The sequence below is a fragment of the Poecile atricapillus genome, chromosome 16 (assembly GCF_030490865.1).
Source record: "Poecile atricapillus isolate bPoeAtr1 chromosome 16, bPoeAtr1.hap1, whole genome shotgun sequence".
In the NCBI taxonomy this organism is placed as follows: domain Eukaryota; kingdom Metazoa; phylum Chordata; class Aves; order Passeriformes; family Paridae; genus Poecile; species Poecile atricapillus.
This window is the reverse complement of record NC_081264.1, coordinates 12,242,422-12,263,359: the sequence shown is the minus strand read 5'-3', so window position 1 is coordinate 12,263,359 and position 20,938 is coordinate 12,242,422. Positions and strand designations below refer to the sequence as shown.

General features: G+C 56.1%; 1 protein-coding gene across 2 annotated transcripts in view; it reads left to right on the top strand.

Annotated features, from left to right (window-relative positions):
* The first annotated feature begins 8,226 nt into the window (after positions 1–8,226).
* Positions 8,227–20,938, top strand: part of NOS1 (nitric oxide synthase 1) — a 73,407-nt gene continuing 60,695 nt past the window's right edge. The window contains exon 1 of one of the 2 annotated variants that reach the window (XM_058851453.1): positions 8,227–8,354. The gene's annotated coding sequence lies outside the window, so the exon portion shown is untranslated. Of the gene's footprint in view, positions 8,355–14,089; positions 14,338–20,938 lie in introns of those variants that run through there. The other variant, XM_058851452.1, reaches the window with a different exon arrangement.

The window sequence follows — 20,938 nt, the reverse complement described above, 5'->3', positions numbered from 1 at the left end:
TCCGGGAAACGGCATCAGTGGGTCCCCAGTTGGGATTTCAGGATCTGCCGTGTTGGGAACAGCAGGCAAGACGTGGAGCAATCACTCAGAAACTCATTTTCCTCCCTGGAATTTGTCATATTGTGACAAATAGAACCAAAATCTCGCCCGTGCGGGGGTGGCATTCACGGGGGGGATTTTTCCAGCTCCCAGCGTGAATCCCCGGAGGCTGGAAATGAGAATGGATGGAGGGAAGGAGATGTGAGCTCAGAAAGAGACGTGAGGACATTCTGGGGGCTTCGGGATTCGCTCTCGGTCCTTACAGAGGGTTGGAGATGCCGATTTCTCCTGCTGCTGATAGCAAGCTGCCTTACCTGGGAGGCCCCAGGAGTGTCTGGAATGTCCCCTGTGCCACTCCCTGTCCCTGGGAGGCAGAGCAGAGCCCGCGGCCAGGGCAGGCCACAAAACACCCGGAGCGGGAGCTGCTCATCAGGAGGGGAGTTAATCCCCAAACCACGCTCCGGCAGCCGGGCAAGGAATGCTGAGGGACGCTGAGCCCCGAGGCAGCTGCGGGATCGCTCCGCTGGGTTTGGGAATGTTTTTCCGATCCCTGATCCACGCCCCGCCTGCCCTGGGCTGGGGCTGCCCCGCAGCTCCCTGTTAATTACCGGCCCAGTCTTTTGCTAATCAGGATGTTCCAGCTCAGCTCTCAACGGGAGCCGATTCCTTCCACATCGGCTCTGGCTCTTGCTCCTGTTGGGTCCTGGTTTCCCCGGGGAGTCCAGGAACCCTGGCAGGGATGAGCTGCCTGCGGTACCCCTGGATCCCTCGGGGTCCTGGATGCTCAGGGATGGCAGCGGTCCCCAGGCCTGGCACGGGAGCTCACGGCTTCCCCCGCTGCCGCTGCTTGTGCCAGCAGCTCCGTGGAAAAGCTGTTCCAGGAGTTTTTTCCCCGAGATCTTCCCTGCAAAGCCCCGCGGGAGGAGGCGCCCGGTGCTGACTCTGCTCCTTGTGTCCCTTCCAGGCTGTGACGGGAGGAGTTAAGGGACGGTGCCTTCCTCCCCCAGCGGGTCTCCTCTTCCTCTCCGCTTCCCAGCCTGCGCTACGGAGGAGCAGCGGGGCCGGCAGCGGCCCGGCAATGAGACTCTTCCCCCGCAGCGTTTCATCATCCCGGGAATCCTCTCGGAGCGGGCGGGACGAGCCGGAGCAGCCCCGGGAGCGCCCGGCTGCGCTGGGACCGGGACAGCAGCGGGCGGCTCTCGGTGCACGGGCGGTGGCTCTGGGGACAGTCCCCTCCCCGAGCAGGGCTGACCCACTGGACGATGACTTCAATTTATCCCCAGGGCTCCTCTGATCCCGACCCAGCGCTCACGATGATGCTCGGCTGGGGAGGGCTTGTTCTCTGTTCTCTGTGGGTTTATTTAATTCCCTTTATTTATTTCTTTGCGGTTTTGTCATGAAAAAAGGGGGAATGTCGCTGATTCATGAGTTTATCGCCGGATCCTGCGGGGCCAGGGAGCGCCACTGCCATTAGCTGCTCCCCCGTGGGGAAATGCATCTGTCCCGCTCCCCCCGAGCCCCCGCAGCCCCTTCGTGGGCAGCGCTGACCTTTCACAAGTGGCTTCTCTCCCTGCCAGCCGCGGCCACTTACGTGTCCCCCGCGGGTCTCCCTCCCAGCGGGGCACATCTCCACATTCCCCATCATTTTTCCGCTTTTCCCGGTGTGTTTCTCATCAGCCAGCCCCGCCCTGCCCTCAGCGCTGCCCTGCTCCTGGCTCCGCTCCTCGCTCCCGAAACCCCGGGTTTGGGGATGCTCTGGGGCTGGGCAGCCGGAATTGGGATCCATCCCCTCTCCTACGGCTCATTCCTGCAGCTGGGAATGCAGACAGGCTCTGGTTGTACAGAGCATCTCCCAGCCCCACACTGGGACACCTCAGCCATGCCCATTCCCCACCCCCCACACACAAACTCATCTCAAATCAGCCAAATCCCAGAGTTTCCCCAAAAAGATTCTCTTTGGGAGCTGCTGTTGCCACCTGAATTCCACGTGCTGGCATTTCCCTGTGCCCCCAGCCCGGATGGGCTCTCCAGCCCCTCGGATGAGCTGTCAGATGAGAGCAGATCCCATTCCCAGGCTCTCACGGGGCATTATCATCCCGGATAATTCAATTGTAGTCTCAGTTCGCTTTAATTTGGAGCCGTCACGAGGCTTTGCAAATTTAACCGGCCCTGGTTTGTCTGGCTGCTCCCCCAGCTCCTCCTTGCTGGTGTTGGGAGCGCTTTAGCATAAGTAAATGAAGATCAGAAACTTAATTGCAGCTGGGATGAGATGGGATTTTAATTGTGGGGGTTTTAAAATCCCTACATGAGTGAAAATTCCAAGGTGGGCAGGAGCAGGGAGGGGTGGATCCAGCCCCCAAAAAGGATCTGGAGGAGTCTCCTGCTGGTGTTTTTGGGATCACATCCCTCTCTGGGAGGCAGCGTGTGGAGCTGGGATGAGGCTGGGATGAGGCTGAGCCCTCGTTTGGGTTAATTGGGTTAGCCTGGGTTAATTGCTCCCTGCTCCAGCAGCACAATTTGGGGTCCCTGAGTTAGGGCTCACCTCCTCATCCTCCCCTTTCCGTTTCCCCCAGCCCGCAGCAGATGGGCTGTGCTGTCCCTGTCCCCTCCCTGCTGTGCCCAGGAGCAGCGAACGTTGCACTAAAACCTCGGAGCCCTCTGAGCTTTCACCGATGCCTTCACCTCCGCTGCCCCGGGCTCTGGGGGAAGCACAAAATCCCCTTTCCCAGAGGTTTTGGGTGCTGGGAGGGGCACGGAGAGGTGTCCCCGACCCCCAGAGCCCGTCCAGAGGGAGCGATGGTCGCTGTCCTGCTGTGGGTTTGGTCTCTGAGCAGGATTGAACGTCCCAGGGGAGCAGGAGGGAGGGGAGGGTGTGGGCAGGAGGTGAGCCCAGGGGTGCTGCTCATCCCGGGGTGGCACAGGGCTGGAGCTGGGTGGGTGCTGTGTGGATTTATGGTGGAGGGAGGGGACAATGTCTGTCCTGGGGGCACTGGGGGTTTGCTCCGGTGTCCCAAGTGTCCTTGGTGTGTCCCCCATGGGGTCTCCCCGCTGTTGGCAGGCACCCGATGGATTTCGTGGGTCAGGATCACCTGATGGGTGCTGGGTTGGTTCCCCCGTGGTGCCAGGGCCTCACCGGGCTGCAGCCTCAGCCACAGAACCAAGGAATGCATTGGGTGGGTGGGAAAGGACCTTAAAGCTCATCCCTGCCATGAGGGACACCTTCCACTGTCCCAGGCTGCTCCAAACCCCGTCCAGCCTGGCCTTGGACACTGCCAGGGGTGGCCTCAGCTTCTCTGGGAGCTCCATCCCAGCTCCACCCTCCCAGGGAACAATTCCTTCCCAATATCCCGCTCAGCTCTGCCCTCTGGCAGTTTAAAGCCATTCCCCTCGTCCTCTCTCATTCCCCCTTGGCCTCACCATTCTCCACCGAATTTTGGGCGCCTGGAAGGAACCAAATATTCCTACAGCCAACCTGTCCGTCCTCACCGCCCTCTTCATCCCCTCTCCCCTCGCCGTGGTGTCTCAGCCACAGGCACAGCACAATGGGATTGATGGAAAAACAGCTGTCCTGAACTTCTCCCAAATGAACTCCCAGGAGCAGCTCCTTCCATTCCAGTTTATCAGGCAGCCCCATTATTTCCATCATTCCTTCTTATTTTTAAAGTCTTCATTATTAAAAAAAAAAACACCAAACAACAAAAACCCCACTCACCACACCAACAAATCTTATTTTTGTTGTTGTTTGGGTTTTTTTTGACCCTGCCTTTCTGAAGGATTTTATTTTGACCCAGTTTAAAAATATCCAGCGCTTCACCGGGGAGGGGACGATGCAGGAGGAGCTCTCCACAGTGGCCTCTAACAGGAGCTCCGAAGGAGGGAGAGGGTTAAGCTGGGTTTAGCTGTGAGCCAGGCTTATTCCCAGAGCTGGGCTTAGCTGAGCGCAGCCTTTGAGACGGAGGAGCCGCCCCCAGCCCCAGGACATCTCCCCACAGCCCAGTGATGCTCTCCTGGGCCAGCCCTGCAGCTCTGGGCTGCCTCATGCTCCCACCACCCTCCCGGGCTCTCCCTCCACCCTCCCGGGCTCTCCCTCCACCCTCCCGGGCTCTCCCAGATTTTGCTGCTGCCCGAGGTTTTTCCCAGCGTTTTGATGCTGACACCGCGTCCGGGGCTGGGCTGTCTGGACTCTCCCAGAGATGGGAGAGGTGGCCCCAAAGCTCCATGTCCTCCTTCACCTGCTTTTCCTTCTATTTCCCTTTCCCCACAAATTCCCAAATCCTCGCTGAGCCCTGACCGGGCAATTTCTGGGAATGACGAGCTCAGATTTCGGCCCCCATGACTTTTATCCAGTCTTTGAGCGTGGCAGGAGCTGGGATGATGCAGATTTTGGATGGATGGGAGGCAGAAATGAATGTTTTGGAGGTGGAGGAGCTGCTTAACCCTTCCTAGAGCATGGAATTCTGGAATGGTTTGGGTTGGAAGGGACCTTAAACCCCATGGCAGGGACACCTCCCACTGTCCCAGGCTGCTCCAAGCCCCAGTGTCCAGCCTGGCCTTGGGCACTGCCAGGGATCCAGGGGCAGCCTCAGCTGCTCTGGGCACCCTGTGCCAGGGCCTGCCCAGGAAAAATCCCCTCCCAACACCCAGTCCAACATCTCCTTGTGCCAATTTAGGGTTCTGTGGAAGCGCTGGTGCCTGGAACTCGGCCTCTGTGGCTGTGTGAGGAGAAGGGCTCTGTGCTGGTGGTGCCACGAGCCTCTCTCTGCCCCCCAAGTGCCCTGCCTCGAGCCCTTCCTCCTTTCTTCACCCTTTATTTATTTTAAATTATTTGAATTTAATTGAATTTCTATGAATTTATTTGAATTTCTATGACTTTATTTGAATTTATCCATTTGGTTGCCAACAACAACTCTCAAGGGGGGGGAAAGCTTGGTCAGCTGCGAGCGTCGCCTTTAATTTCAGGTCCCTGTAAATTCCCGTGTTCCATTGCCTTGTACATAAGGTATATATGGATATATATGCATATCTCTATATGTATGTATATAGATATATACAGACCTCCATCCTGTACAGTTTCCAACTGAACTCGCTGGCCTGCTTCGTTTTCTCCGTGGTAGTTCTGCAGAATGAGCTGATTTTCAGTTCCCTTTTCCTCTCCCCCCCGCCCCCTTTTTTTTCTTTTTATAAATATATATATATAAATATATATAAATATATATATATATATATATATTTTGTTGTCGTCGTTGCAAAAAAAAAAAACACCTCTGGAAAAAAAAAAAAGAAGCTGGTGAGAAATAAAAATACAAATCACCCCCACAAACCACTGACAAAATAAATAAAAAAAAAAAAAAAAGGAATTTCTGAGAAAGGCACGATGGATTCTCCCCGCTGTAAATTTGTACAGGAACATTTCTAACGTTTTCTACACTTGAAGAAAGTAATTTCTAATTTCCGCTGTCTGGCTGGGTGCGAATCTCTGGGACCTGCAGACCTGGATAGCCATTTGTTCCCGTGGTTTCTCGTGCAGTGTTTGGTGAGGTGACAGTGTATGAATTATTTATGCCAATAAAAAAACAAAAACAAAACAAAAACAAAAAAAAAAAACCACATTTGGAAAAAGCTTGCTCTGCCCTGTGCTGCTCCGTGTGTTCTCCTTGTCATATCCCAGGATTTTGTGTCTGTGGTGGGGTCTGGATGGGTTCATCAGAGCCTTGGGAGCATCTCTGCCTGGTCCAGCACTACCAAAAATCCCTTTTTCCCTCTCTTCCCAGCTCCCAGCCCATCCCTTTGGGGGTTGTAATTCCCAGCCAACACTTGGGTGGGAGATGCTGCAGCAGAAACGGTGGGGATTGGGCGGGCAGCAGATGAATCTGCACCCAGCAGAGCTCAGCAGAGGGGCTGGGACGGGTGAGCAGCAGGCTCAGCCCGGGGATGGAGCGCTGGAGGCTCCCGGCATCTGCCGCTCCCTTCGGCCGCCTCTCCCTCGCTGTTCTCCCGGGATGCCACCATGGATCCGCCAGGCAGCCAGGAGATGGAGAGGAAAATCCTGGGAAGTTCACAGGGTTTCCCCCCTCTCCTTCCCTCCTCGCTGCTGCCCGAGCACTTGAAAGGTAAAATAATGATGGCTGGCCATTAATAAATCATGAACACTCCACACTCCTCCTGTCGAGGGCTTTTCATCTTTCAAAGCCTGCAGGAGCTGGAACCAATTAAAGCAGGCAGGGCCGGGGGGATGGAGCCATCCAGGGGGATCTCGTGGGAAGGGGCTGCTCTGGTGGCTTCTGCCAGCAGGAGAATTGGATTTGGGGTCCTGGATGGACTGGGATCCCTGGATGGAGGGACTGGATGTGCCCCCTGCCTCCCTCGCTGCCTTCACCCTGGTGGCACCATCTCACACATGGGGGGTCTTGGGAAAGCTGGGGGGATGCCCCAGTCTGGAGAGGAGCTGGTTGGCACTGGTGTGTCACCAGTGTGTCACTGGTTGTCCCTGGTGTGTCCCTGGTTGTCACTGGTTGTCCGTGGTGTGTCCCGGTGTGTCACTGGTGTATCCCTGGTTATCCCTGGTGTGTCACTGGTTGTCACCGGTGCATCCCTGGTGTGTCCCTGGTGTGTCACTGGTTATCCCTGGTGTGTCACTGGTGTGTCCCTGGTTATCCCTGGTGTGTTCCTGGTGTGTCCCTGGTTGTCCCTGGTGTGTCCCTGGTGTGTCACTGGTTGTCCCCGGTGTGTCACTGGTGTAACTGGTGTGTCCCTGGTGTGTCCCTGGTTGTCACTGGTTATCCCTGGTGTGTCACTGGTTATCCCTGGTGTGTCCCTGGTGTGTCCCTGGTGTGTCCCCGGTGTGTCCCCAGTGTGTCCCCGGACAGAGCTGCTGGTGGCACTGCAGAGCCCCCGTGCCCGGTGCAGGGAGCTGATGTCGCTCCTCGAGTTGCCAGCACCAGCACGGTCAGAAATGCCAAAACCATCCCCCGCCATTCCTTGGCGGCTCCGGATGCTCGGGAATGCCTCTGGACACATCCCCGTGTGTGCAGGGACAGGCACAGCCGCGCTCACCCGCGGCCGTCACCCCCTCCCTGCTGGGGACGAATCACGGCCACCAACAATTGTCAGGAGAGGCCAAACGCAGGGAGTGAGAGCGGAGCTCAGCCCCAGCCCAGCGGCTCCAGCTCTGCTCCCAGCGCCGCTGGCTGAGCCCACGGCATCATTCCCGCCTGGATGCTCCCGCTGTGGGCACAGCCGGGATGCTCCGACATCAAACGGGGGCTACCGAAACTTCTGTGTTGGCTTGTGACGCTGGAGATAACAGAGCCCTGTTTCCAGCAGGGAGGGTGGCTCTCCGTGTGTCCCACCTGCCACGGCCCCTCCCTGCGTCAGAGACACGAATGTGCCTTGATTTACCCCGTGCTGCCCGCAGCTCAGGTCGTTTATCGAGCTGAATTTAGCACCCCAGACACCCCGAGGTGTTACCTCTGCCCCCCCGCAGAAAGAAAAGGCTGGCGAGGAGCCGAGCCCGGGAGAGTGAGAACCGGCGGTGGCCCCAGCCAGGGCTGTCGCCAGTCCCGGGGGGTCCCGGGGAGGCCACAGGGGACAATCGGCAGCTGAAGGCACAGCCCTGAGCGGGCCCATCCCTCCCGTGCCGGCGCTGCCCGGGCCCCACAATGGGCCATTGTTCCCACCTCTGATTTATGTTTCCTCCCCAGGCTGGTCTGGGCTTTCTCAGGAGCCGCAAGGAGCCCAGGGCCGCTCCTTTCGGGGGGGCCCGGGATGGGCTGAGCCCCCCCAGCACGGCCCGGGGGGGTCCTGCCTGGGTAAAGCTCCAATTCTTCATTAGGGCTTGATTAGCTCATTAAGGGCAGCGCTGAGCCGGGAGCGGCTCTCCCGGGGAGCCCCGGGCAGGGAGCAGCCCAAGGCCGGGCTAATTGGCCACTTGTGTCGTGGCCACCCGGCCTTTAACAGGATTGTGGTTCTGAGCTGATCCCGCTTTGGGATTAATTCCAGCCGGGGAGCGGCCCCCGAGGCTTTCCAGCATCTCCCGGCCGCCTGCTGGGGAGGGGCTGCCCCGGCCCGAGTCCCCCCGCTCCTGCTGCCCCATTGCTCAGCACATTCTCTTTCCTCACCTCTATTTTTACGCTGCAGTCGGGGACAGAAACCTGAGCCCCTGTGACTGCGTGAGCTCCTGCCGGGCTCCCCGAGCAGGATCCTTTCCTCCTGGCAGCTCCGGGAAGGAGAGAGATTCCCAATTCCCAGCTTTTGGCCCTAAACTTCACACCTGCAGCCTCCTCCAGAGAGCAGAGCCGTGCCCTGGGCAGCAGCAGGTAGAAAAACTGGCTGAAGGTTTTCCTGTGCCCCACAGGTTTTTATTTATTCCTGGTGGTTTTTTGGGACTTTCTGTGCCTGCATTGAGGGGTGGGAGGGGGTCAGGGGACCCTGGGTGTGCTGTGAGCTCCCTGTGGGGTGGGGAAGGGTCTGTGATGCTGAAGGAAAATAATCCCAGACTCAGGGTTTGTCTCTCCTGGAGGGGAGAAGTTGTCCCAGAGGGGAATTGTCCCAGCAGGGAGGGGGTGACCTTTCCCAGCACCTCGGGGTGTCAGATACCCCCGGGAGGCTCTGAGGAGATCCCTGTGCCCCCATCCTAGGGACAGCCGTGGGGTAGGGGTGTTCTGTGGTACCCCCTGGCTCCATGGCCCCACTTCCAGCTGGTGGACAGACACATTCCAGCATCCTGGAAGGTTCCAGGCAGTGTGGATGAGCCTTCAGCCTGTCCTTCCATCCTCCTCAGCTCCTGTGGGGACAGCTCAGCTCCAGCCTCCTCCAGCCCCATGGCCATGGGACAGAACCCTGGAATTCCCACTGCCAGGACCCAGCAATTCCCACTGCCAGGATCCAGTAATTCCCACTGCCAAAAACAGGGAGTTCCCACTGCCAGGACCCAGCAATTCCCACTGCCGGGACTAAGGAATTCCCCCTGCCAAAACCCGGGAATTCCCCCTGCCAGAACCAGGGAATTCCCACTGCCAGGACCCAGCAATTCCCACTGCCAGGACCTTTCCCTTCCCAGCTCTCCGGAGCCTCCCTGCATCCCTGTGCAGGTCCAGGATGTGCAGGCTGCCCATGCAGAGCCATTCCCACCTGGCAGAGCCATGCCTGCACTGCTGGAAATGCAAAATCAGCTGGGAAGCACCAAATGTTTTGGGTTTTGGGGGGCTCAGGGGCTGATCCCCTCATGGGAGGGATAATTCCAGCAGCAAATCCCTCGTGGAAGGGGTGAGTGAGGAGCCATCCAGGGAGCTGGAATTGGGGATGAATGGAGGAAGCAGCTGGGAATGAGAGTTAAGGGAGTTAAATCCCAAAAAACAGCTTGGCCATGGCGAGGAAGGAGCCGTTGTGCTGAGCATTGTCACCCATGGGATTTACAGGACCAAAAATATCCGAAACCCAATCCAGGGACGTCGATCCCAATGTCCACGAGCTCGGGGGTGGCCGTCAGCTCCACAGGGACACAGCCAAGGCCAGGAGAGGCTGTTGGTGCAGTGTCGAGCCCCAAGTGCCACTGCAGCCAGCAAACCAAGCCCTGGAAAAACCTCTGGAGAAAAACAGGCGTTCCTGGAGAGAGATTTTTCCTCAGGAATCCTGCTGTGAGCACCCAGCACTGCAGCACGGCTGGGGGGAATTTGGCAGGGCTGGAGCAGAAGGAGATTGGAATAAAATGGATAAAATAGTTTCCAGTCCCTCCCTGCAGCATCCCAGTGTTACTCTGGGGTTAAATGTTTCTAAAAATGTTTCTTAAAATCTTGTAGATTTGTAGATTTTTTTCTTGTAGCCCTCAAGAATGTTTGGTATTAGGGATGGTCGAGCAAGCTGGAATATTTATGGTAAAGGGTACTTGGGGTCTCCACAATACCCAGCCAGAGATAAGATTGGTACATGTTGGTACAAGGATGAGCTAACTCTCAGGAAGCAATATCGATAAAGTTAATGAAGATTTATTAATGAAGCAATATTGATAAGGTTGTTACAGTGATTACTGCTCCAGCTGAAATTGTAGAAATATGTGCACTTTGGACAAAGAGGATGGAGCTAGATTTGGGTTGCTGATACCCCTGGTTCCCACACACTTCAGTAAAGCACCTGCATAGAATGAATCTGTGATTGTGTGTGTTCCTGAACGCTCACACCAGCGCTCCCAGACTGCAATCCCACATGGAATCACACATTGCCAGGCTCTGCCCTGCTCCAGCTGCCAGTCCAGCTCCCTGGATGGCTCCTCGCTCACCCCTTCCACGAGGGATTTGCTGCTGGAATTATCCCTCCCATGAGGGGATCAGTCCCTGAGCCCCCCAAAACCCAAAACATTTGGTGCTTCCCAGCTGATTTTGCATTTCCAGCAGTGCAGGCATGGCTCTGCCAGGTGGGAATGGCTCTGCATGGGCAGCCTGCACATCCTGGACCTGCACAGGGATGCAGGGAGGCTCGGGAGAGCTGGGAAGGGAAAAGTCCTGGCAGTGGGAATTGCTGGGTCCTGGCAGTGGGAATTCCTGGGTTTTGGCAGTAGGAATTCTTTGGTTTTGGCAGTGGGAATTCCCTGGTCCTGGCAGTGGGAATTCCCTGGTCCTGGCAGTGGAAATTCCCTGGTCCTGGCAGTGGGAATTCCTTGATTCTGACAGTGGGAATTCCTTGATTCTGGCAGTGGGAATTCCCTGGTTCAAGCAATGGGAATTCTTTGGTTCTGGCCGTGGGAATTGCTTGGTTCTGGAATTGGGAACTCCCTGTTTCTGGCAGTGGGAATTGCTGGTTTCTGGCAGGGGGAATTCTTTGGTTCTGGCAGTGGGAATTGCTTGGTTCCAGCTGTGGGAACTCCCTGGTTCTGGGATCATGAGAATTCCCTGCTCCTGGCAGTGGGAACTCCCTGGTTCCGGGATCATGAGAATTCCCCGCTCCTGGCAGTGGGAACTCCTTGCTCTGTGGCTGGCAGACACCAGCAGTGCCTTTCCCCAGGTGCTGCCCCCAGGCTTGGCTCGGTGCAGCCCTGCCTGAGGCGCTGGAAGGAAAATGGATTGATTGTCTCATTATCCCTGCTCAATCCCACACCTTAAATACAACCTGAGCTGCTCCCACACCTCCCACAGAGCACCCTGGGACTGATTTTTCTGGGAAACAGCACCGTGGCCATCCCTGGATGCAGCGGTGAGCGGGATCTGGGCTGTGCAGGGGGGATGTTCCTGGCTGGATCCGTGTGCCAGGGGGTTGGGATGGGCTCTGGGGTGCCTGTTTTGGGGGGAATTTGGGGCTGAGAAGATTGTGCTGTGCTCCTAAAGGGAGGTGGGAATTGTTGTGGATTCATTACTCCTGTCGTTGTAATAAGGTGGGAAAGGCAAAGGGAATATGGACCTCAAATATTTGGGAAGCTGCAAAAACAGCAATTGCCCTGCAGGGAGCTGTCTGTCCCTGCCTGGCTGCAGCTCCAGGGCATCCATCCATCCATCATCCATCATCCATCCATCCATCCATCCATCCATCCATCCATCCATCCATCATCCATCCATCCATCATCCATCCATCATCCATCATCCATCATCCATCCATCCATCATCCATCATCCATCATCCATCCATCGTCCATCCATCATCCATCATCCATCCATCATCCATCCATCGTCCATCCATCATCCATCATCCATCATCCATCCATCATCCATCCATCATCCATCCATCGTCCATCCATCATCCATCCATCCATCATCCATCCATCCATCCATCATCCATCATCCATCCATCCATCCATCATCCATCCATCATCCATCATCCATCCATCATCCATCATCCATCCATCCATCCATCATCCATCCATCATCCATCATCCATCCATCCATCCATCATCATCATCCATCCATCATCCATCCATCATCCATCCATCATCCATCATCCATCCATCCATCATTCATCCATCATCCATCCATCATCCATCCATCCATCCATCCATCATCCATCATCCATCCATCATCCATCCATCATCCATGCATCATCCATCCATCATCCATCCATCATCCATCCATCATCCATCCATCATCCATCCATCATCCATCATCCATCATCCATCCATCCATCCACCATCCATCATCCATCCATCATCCATCCATCATCCATCCATCCATCCATCATCCATCCATCATCCATCATCCATCCATCATCCATCCATCCATCCATCATCCATCCATCATCCATCATCCATCATCCATCCATCATCCATCCATCCATCATCCATCCATCCATCATCCATCCATCATCCATCATCCATCATCCATCATCCATCCATCCATCCATCATTCATCCATCCATCATCCATCCATCCATCCATCATCCATCCATCATCCATCCATCCATCATCCATCCATCATCCATCCATCATCCATCCATCATCCATCCATCATCCATCATCCATCATCCATCCATCCATCCATCATCCATCCATCCATCATCCATCATCCATCCATCCATCATCCATCATCCATCCATCATCCATCCATCCCTTCCTCCACTGCTGCTGGAGATGTCCAAGCCCCTTATAAATTCAATTATAGAAATGGAATAATGGCCTGTCCATCAGTCCCAGCCCCTTTTCCTACTGCTCCCTCCTTACTTCCATGAATCTGGTTGGGGTGTGGGGATGGATCTTGGGAATCTGGGATTCAGAAGCCATGGCTGGGAGCTAAGAACCACTGAACTGGCCCGATCCTTCTGTTGGGAGGTGGCTGCTCAAAAATCCTTCCCATGGAAATTTGTTGGTTAAATGGCCCTGGGACAGAACAGCAGGGATGGATTCTGGTTTTGGGAAAGGGAAATTCTGGATTAAATGGCTCCCAGATGGATAAAAACGGAGTTTGGAGTGAGGGCACACAGGGTTCCTGCTCTCAGGAGTGTGTCTGAGTCACCTCAGGAAGGGAAGGATCGTGTGAAGTGTGGAGGGACCTGCTCTGGAGGTGTTGACAGCAGCGATGTCACATCCAAAACTGGTTTTATTCTATCTTATTTTATTTTATTTGGCTCCTCAGAGTTAAACTGGAACTTTTGGGCGTGAGAGCCACTTCCCCGTTGGTGCGAGAGGCGGCTCAAGGTCATTTCTCCCTGCTCAGGGCTCTCGTTGGGGTTAAAATCTCTTCAATTTAAGGAAGAAAATTGTTTCTGGGGATGTTCAGGGGCTTTGCAGCAGAACCTGACATTGAATTGAGGCGCAGCTCGTCCTGCTGGGCGGGTGCTGGATGGGACAATTGGAGGGGACAGGGACAACGGGGTCCCTGGGGATGATTTAATCTCCAAGGACTCCTTTAATTAACGCAGCAGCCCTAATTGTCAGGGCACGCAGGGGCTGAGGTTGTGGTGAGGAGCCTGGATGTGCCTTTCTGCTCTCCCTCCCTTTGGAGCTGAGAAAAATCAATGGAAAAGCCTTCCAAACTCCGGGAGAGCTCCGTTATCTCCCGATCAACTTCAAACAAAACCCCACTGCCGCCTCAAGGACAGGAGCTCCTTGCCCGCTCCTCTGGGAGCGGGTTAAAAATTCAACCTGTCTTTATAGATGGATAAAATTCCTTTGGTTTAAGGCGGAAAGAGCCGTACTTTGCCCGGCTGTGGGGTGGAAACGCCCTTTCCCGGCTCTGCACCTTCGGGAAAAGCATTTTGGGGAAGGGAAAGTCCTGATCCCCCGTGCCCGGGACCCTGAGGGGCTGCTGGGCTCTTCCTGCTTCTCCCATGAGCTGAGAGTCTGGAACTCAACCCCGGAGCTTCTCCCATCCTCTCCCTCCTTCCCAACCCCAGCCGGGGGACACAGCCCCCCTAGGCACCCGAAAATCGGCTGAAAGCCGTGCTTAGGCAGGCGTGGAGCAGCTTCCAGCCGCGAGAGATTAGAAGTTACTGAATAACCCAGCTCCCGGGCCAGGCGCGGGGGCTGTGCCCGGTGCCAGGTGCCCGGTGCCCGGTGCCAGGTGCCCCGCGGGCGTTCCGCTCACCCCCGAACCACCAGCGGCTTCCCCCATCCCAAGCGTGGCGAGCCCCAGGGGCCGTCCTGGCCGGGGCGATGAGCAGGGTGGGTCCTGGCCGTGAGCTGGCGAGGGGACAAGGACACTGGCGGAGCCGCTGAGGGGCAATGCCACCGTGGGAAAGGCGGCGGGGACCGCGCAGCCGGCTGGGCACGGCTCACGCAGCCCTCCCGCAGCTCCAGCGCCGGCTGAGCCCTTTTCCTGCCGCTGCCCAGCGCCTCCTTCCCTGGCTCCGGCCAGCCCGTGCCTCAGGACGAGCCATGGCCTCGGTGTGTGCCTTTTGTTTGCTCTTCCTTGCGGGACCCGGAGCCCGGGGCGGGGGGAGCGGGCCCCGGCCAAGCGGCAGCAGCTGCGGGGGCGAGCGGGGCGCGCTGCCCGGTGGCCTCTCCGAGGCTCTCTCCGGACACAAGTAAGGCTGGGGGCGGCGGGGACACGCCGGGGAGGTGGCTCCGGGTGGCCCGGAGGGTGGGGAGGTCTGTGGTTGGCAGCGAAGCGGGAGTTGCAGCTTTCCAGGAGGGGTTTGCTCGGGATGGGATCGGGGGGATCCCAGGGGGATCATTCCCAATTTCCAACCGTGCGCCGGCCCCACTTGTTCCACGCCTCGGACACACTTTGTCCTGGGCAGGGTGGGCTGGGGATGCCGTCGGCAGCTCCCTCCTGGCTGGGGGGGCTCTGCGGGACCCTTTTAGACACCGGCAGCCTTAAAAACCCCTCCCAGGTGCGCCTTTCTCCGCCCGGGGGACTTGAGCTTCTCCTCGGTGCTGGGCCGGCAGGGCCGTGCTCCGGCCGGGGCAAAGCACAGCAGATTTTGGGCACCTGCGGGGATGTGGGGTGCGGCTGTGGGGAAGGGAGAAGGAAAAGCATCCGAAGGGAAGGGAAGGGAAGGGAAGCATCTCCTGCGGGGAGGCGTGCGCTCCTTCCTCCAGCGCCGAGCTCATCCTGCAAACTGCGTCGGCAGCGCAGCTGCTCCGGCTTCCTGGGAAGTCCTATTGATGCCAAAGCAATCCTGGAGAGGGAGGGGGAATGACTAAAGTTATCCGCGGCCGTGTGCTGCTGCAGATGCGGGGTCCTTCCCCCCCTCCTCGCTGTTTTTTTGGGGAGGGGTTCCGAGCCTGTGATCAAAAGCTGGAGCTGGCGTCCATCTGCTTCTGACAACCTGAGCGCTCGCTGGCAGCTTCTGCATTCAGAGCCTTGAATTCCTCAATAATTAGAGGAGTTTTTTCGGAAAAAAATCCCCATCTGGGCTTTTTCATGATGGGAATGAAAAGCCAAGGTGGGTGTGGGAGGGGGGCAGGTGGATTTTCAGCCTTAGCAACCCAAATCTTGAAATATTACATCAGCACCGAAGAGGTGTAATTAAGTAGGAAACAAATGAGCCCAGCTAATCTGTTTTGCTTGTTTGAGCTTAGCGGAGTGCAGAAAACAAACAGAGGCTGAATGATGAATGAGACTTCTTTTTATTTATTTTTTTTAAAGGGTTTTTCTTTCCCCGAGCCCCGAGGGGAGGGGGTTGGGATGTGGGTCAGGAAACGCGGCCGCTCTCCCCCGCGGCTCCGAGGTCACCCGGCCCTGGCAGCCGGGGCTCTGCCGCTCGCCCCCTCCTCGCTTCCATCGCCTGCTCTGCCAAGCCGGCTCCCTTGGACGCCTTCCCGGAGGGATGGGGATGGATCTCCGAGCTGCTCTTCCCCTCGCCGGGGCTGCCATCAAAGCCGTGGCCCCGCGGGTCGCCGAGCGAGTGCCCTTTACCGTGGCACTGCCACCTCATCCCTCCCCCGCAGCCCCGGCAGCTCCCGCAGCTCCGAGAGCCCCGAGGGCATCTCTGGGCGCTGCCAGCTGAGATCCCAGCGGATCTCTCGGCACGGGGACAGCTGTTGCTGTTGGGGGCACCTTTGGGTGCCAGAAGCGAGGAGAAGCCTCACCCCACAGCCTCACCCCACCCTGCCGCTGTCCCCGGCCCCCCAACACGGGACAGGGGAGCTGTGAAGCTTCCACGGCTCTTTGAACACCCCGGAGGGCTCCGGCAGCTCCAATGTGTCACTGCATGTCCCCTCCCGGCCGTGTGGCAGCTCTTGTGGCATCTCCCCTCTCCCTGTCCCGCTTCCCCCGGCCAGGCCTGGCGGGGCTGGGGCTGTTTTTGGGGCTGGCCGGGTTTTGGGGTTGTTTTCTCCCCGCTCCCGGGCGCTGTCGGGCTCCGGCAGTGACACGAGGTGCCAGGAGCAGATGGCAGCCATCGGCCGGGCTGGCTCTCAAATCCCTGTGGCTCCTGGCACCGTGCTGGGCAGCGGCTCCTCGTAACCCCCTCGCTCCCACGCTGCTCTCTGGGGACAAAACGGGCGGGTTTGGGGCCTCTCCGATGAGTATTTTGCATTTAAGCGCCGTGCCCAAACCGCCGAGGAGTTTCTGGTTGCTGTTCCTGGTGCGATGGCCTGAGCTGGGGACGGGAGGGGAAGGAGTTTGTGGGTCTGAACCGCTGCCCCATCAGTCAGAGGTGACAGGGACCCCGTTCCCCCACCCCCCTCCTGCCAAACCTTCCAGAAACGGATTTAAAAGCAGCAGAAAGAGCAGCATTTTTGGCCCCCGAGAGGGCAGGGGGCTGTGCCATGGGCTGGGACGCGGGGGGGCTGTCGCTGTCACTCGTGGGGTCACCCCGGGATGGGCAGCCGGGTGCTGAGCTCCTTCCTGACACCGGGAAAGGATCCAAAATCACGCGGAACAGGAGATGTTCCCAAAACGGGAGAGCCCCAAAGCCCCCCAGGCGTTCCCTCGGCATCCACTCGCTCTCTCCTGCCCCTCCAGGCTCCATCCATGGGGCTGTGCCCCACCAGGAGCCCCCCACCCCTCCGGCTCTGCCCTCCCACCCCTCCGGCTCTGCCCTCCCACCCCTCCGGCTCTGCCCTCCCACCCCTCCGGCTCTGCCCTCCCACCCCCGGCTCCCCTCCCGCTCCCGGAGCGGCCGCGAAATTGGGAAGCGGCCAAAATGAAACAAGTTTTCCCCTTCCCTCCTGGGTGACAATTTGAAGGCAGCGGGAGCTGTGTGGCCAGCAGCCAGCTCCCGAATCCACACTCCCCGAGAGGAGCAGCAGCCTCTGCCTCCCGCCAGAGCCAGCACCAGCGCTTGCCTTGTTATTATTGTAATTATTATTATATTTCTGCTAAATTCTGTTTCTCCTCGGCGAGGGAAAGGCTGGAGCGATTTATTGCAGTGGCTGCCTGCTTTCAGCAGCGCTGCCTCTTCGCTCTCCGAGTAATCAGAGCAGCTCTGGAAGAGAAAATTGAGCAAGTCTGTAGCGGGTGGTGTCTTTCTCACCGAGCCAGGCTGTTTATCCTCCTCGTTTGGGTTTCAGATGAATAAATTTGCCAGACAACAATGATACTACCCTCGTCTCAAAGACTTTATCAATTTTCAGTCGTCTCTCCGCTGATAGTTTTTTATTGAGCTGTCTGAGATGATTTCCAAAGAGAGGACTGCAATTTCAACTATTAAGTAATTTGGGAGAGCAATTAGTGTGAATCTGGAAACTCCCTGTGTTGCTCCTGAATAAATCAACCTCTCTGCGAGAGCCGTGCTGACAGAGCTGGGGCTGATTTATGGGAAAGGGGGGGTTTGGCCGGGGAAAGAACGAGGAGAGTGTTCCTTGCCTGGAAAACTCTGGTGATGCTGTGCTGGGGACTCCTGGGAGTGGGATTTCCTCTGGGGCTGTCCCCTCCTCTCACCTCCATCTCCAAAAGGATTCTCTGCTGCCTGAAGAGGTCCCGGTTTTGTTTCTGCTTTGGCTCTCCTGGGGGAGATGGAGGAAGGGGTGGAAGGGATGGGGGGAAAGGAAATGAGGGAGGGCAGAGGAGATCCCAAATCCTCCCTGACCCCAGGATTCTGTGGGACTGGACCCAGCTCATAACCCCCAGTTTTAAACTGGGAGAGGGTGGATCTGGGTGAGATACAAGGAAGATGTTTTTTTAGGATGAGGGTGGTGAGATGTGGCTGCTCCATCCCTGCAAGTGTCCGAGGCCAGGCTGGACACTGGGGCTTGGAGCAGCCTGGGACAGTGGGAGGTGTCCCTGCCATGACAGGGCAGGGGTGGGATGGGCTTTAAAGGTCCTTTCCAACCCAAACCATTCCATGATTCCATTCTCTGGTACTACAGGACTCTCAAAGGCCTCGCTGAAGCGAGGTCCCAGAGCCTGAACTGCTGTTCCTGATCCACAGAACCCATCCCCTCTCCCAGGAGGAGATCAGGGCCACTGGCCATGATTTACACCCGAGAATTCCCTGCTGCCAGCTCCCAGTGCCTCCCACATCCACCACGGGTGGGATCCTTCCAGGAGGACTTGCTCCATCAGCTGCTCAGAGCAGCCCGTGCTCCCCTGGACCATCCCTGCTGGATGATGGTGACATTTCCCTTTCCCCGGGCTCAGGGAGCTCCCCCAGCATCACCCAGGGACAGGAGTGGCTCAGGTGAGGGCAGAGCCAGAGGGGTGAGGCACAGGAACCCTCCCAGCCCTCCTCTCCCACTCCAAGGTCATCCCAGGGAAGTTATTCCTGGCTGCAGAGCCTCCACCTCTCCAGACAGCTGCTCCTGTTTGGAGCTTTCTCCCGGTGGCTGCCGCTTCCCCCTCCGAATCCCTCCGTAATCCACTAAAGGGACCTCACATCTCCCTTTCTTTCTCCTTTCCTTTTTTTTTTTCTGTTCCTAAAACAATTAGCTTGGCTCAAACCCTCTGCAATCCATCAATTAATACAAGCTGCGGCAGTAAATTAAAGGCAAACAGGAACAACTATGCTGGGATTAGGTCACTGAAACGATAAACTTTGGAACAAATCAGATTTCCTTGGGAAGGGAAATGGACAGCAGTGATATGTCAAGCCCTGAGATGAGACAGGCTCAGAGCAACTTTCCAGAGTCTCCTGACTTGGCCACTGGATGCCAGAACTTCTTCCCCAGGGGAAGTTTTGGGTTGCCAGACCCCGCTGCTGTGAGCTTGGATGGCCAAATAAACAAACAAGGAGAGGGGGGAATGGGGAAGGGGCGAGGGGGAAGCTGCAGGGACACGTTGGGTGTCAGGACCTGTGTGATCACCCCGTGGGTGATGCTCGGGGCTCTCGTGTCCTGCTAAAAGGTTGGATTTGTTCATTCCCAGCTCTCCCAGAGTCGTTCCTGTCCTGCTGGTGGAGGGAGGGAGCAGTGCTGGGAGTGCTGCTCAGGGGCCAGGGGGATGCAGGGCACTCACAGCTCAGGGAAACGGGATAAAAACCCTCCCCAAAGCCAAGCTGAGGGGTACAACAGGGATTTCTGTCCTGAAGGAATGAGATCCTTGTCCTGGAGCTCAGGCTGATCCCTCCCTGCCGGACAGGGCTCGTGTGTCCTCCCCTCCTCCACCTGTGCTGGAAGGTCTGGAGCAGGGATTTGCAGCCTCCTGGCAGGACAATCCCAGCCCCTGTGCCCCCGTTAGCTCCAGAAACGCCTTTTGGCCTCGGTTCTTGGCTTCAGGAGGTGCCACAACCTGAATTCCAGAGTGTCCATGTGGGAACCTTTCCCTGCTCTCTGCATACTCCTCCTCCTCTGTTCCCACAGTTTTCACCGGGGCTGGAGGTGCCAAAGCCTGAGATCCCTTCAGGAGGAGCACAAACCCCTCCTGCTGCTGCCCCCAGCCCTGACCCCCTGCCCACACAGCCATTCCAGGCCATCCCCACAGCTCCGAGTCTTGTTAAGGCTGGAAAAGCTCTGCTGGAGCGGCGTGGGAGCTGCAGGGCTCATCCTTGTGAAAAACAGCCAGCCCTGGCTTTTTATTTCCTGCTAATGATGTGTCTGAGCCACCCCCGGCTGGTCCAGGGCATCAAAGGTGGAGCAAACACCGGGGCAGGTCCATGGCAGGGCCCGCCAGGAGCTCCAGGGGGCTCTGCCCTGGGAAAACGAGGGAAAACTGGGAAATAAATCCACGTTTTACCAGGAGATTTAATGGTGCAGAAATTCCAGAGGGAAATGGAGACGCTGCTCCCTGGGTGGAATGGGGTTGGCATTCCCAAGACCCGTTCGGTGATGATTCCCTAAAAACAGGATCTGGAACATTCCTGAGGGGAATGAGGGGAGAGGCAGGAATGCCAGAACCAGGAATACAAAAAGCAGGAATTCCAGAGGCAGGAATTCCAGAGGCAGGAATACGAAAAGCAGGAATTCCAGAGGCAGGAATTCCAGAGGCAGGAATTCCAGAGGCAGGAATACCAGAAGCAGGAATTCCAGAGGCAGGAATATGAAAAGCAGGAATACCAGAGGCAGGAATACCAGAAGCAGGAATACCAAAAGCTGGAATTCCAGGCTCTGAAATCCCTGCAGGGAGGGAATTTGATGGGACCTTGGGGCTGATGAATCTCCCAGCAGCTCTCACACGAGGGATGAACTTTTTGGGGATGAATTTGGTTCGTTTTAAGCTAATTGTAATTAACACCTCCCTCCATCCCAGCCCAAAAGTGTGAGAACCCCTTGCTGAGCACACACTTTATATTTATATTTATATTTATATGTATATTTATATTTATATTTATATTTATATTTATATCTATATTTATATTTATATTTATATTTATATTTTTATATTTATATTTATATTTATATTTATATTTATATTTATAATAATATAATACAATAATTATATAATTATTATAATTATATATAATTATATAACATATAATTATATATTATAATTATAATTATTATTTTTATATATTTATATATAATATATTTATTATTATTATTATATTTTTATTTTTATTTTTATTTTTATTTTTATTTTTATTTTTATTTTTATTTTTATTTTTATTTTTATTATTTTTATTATTATCGTTGCTAGATCACACTCTGTGTCTGCTGAAGGATT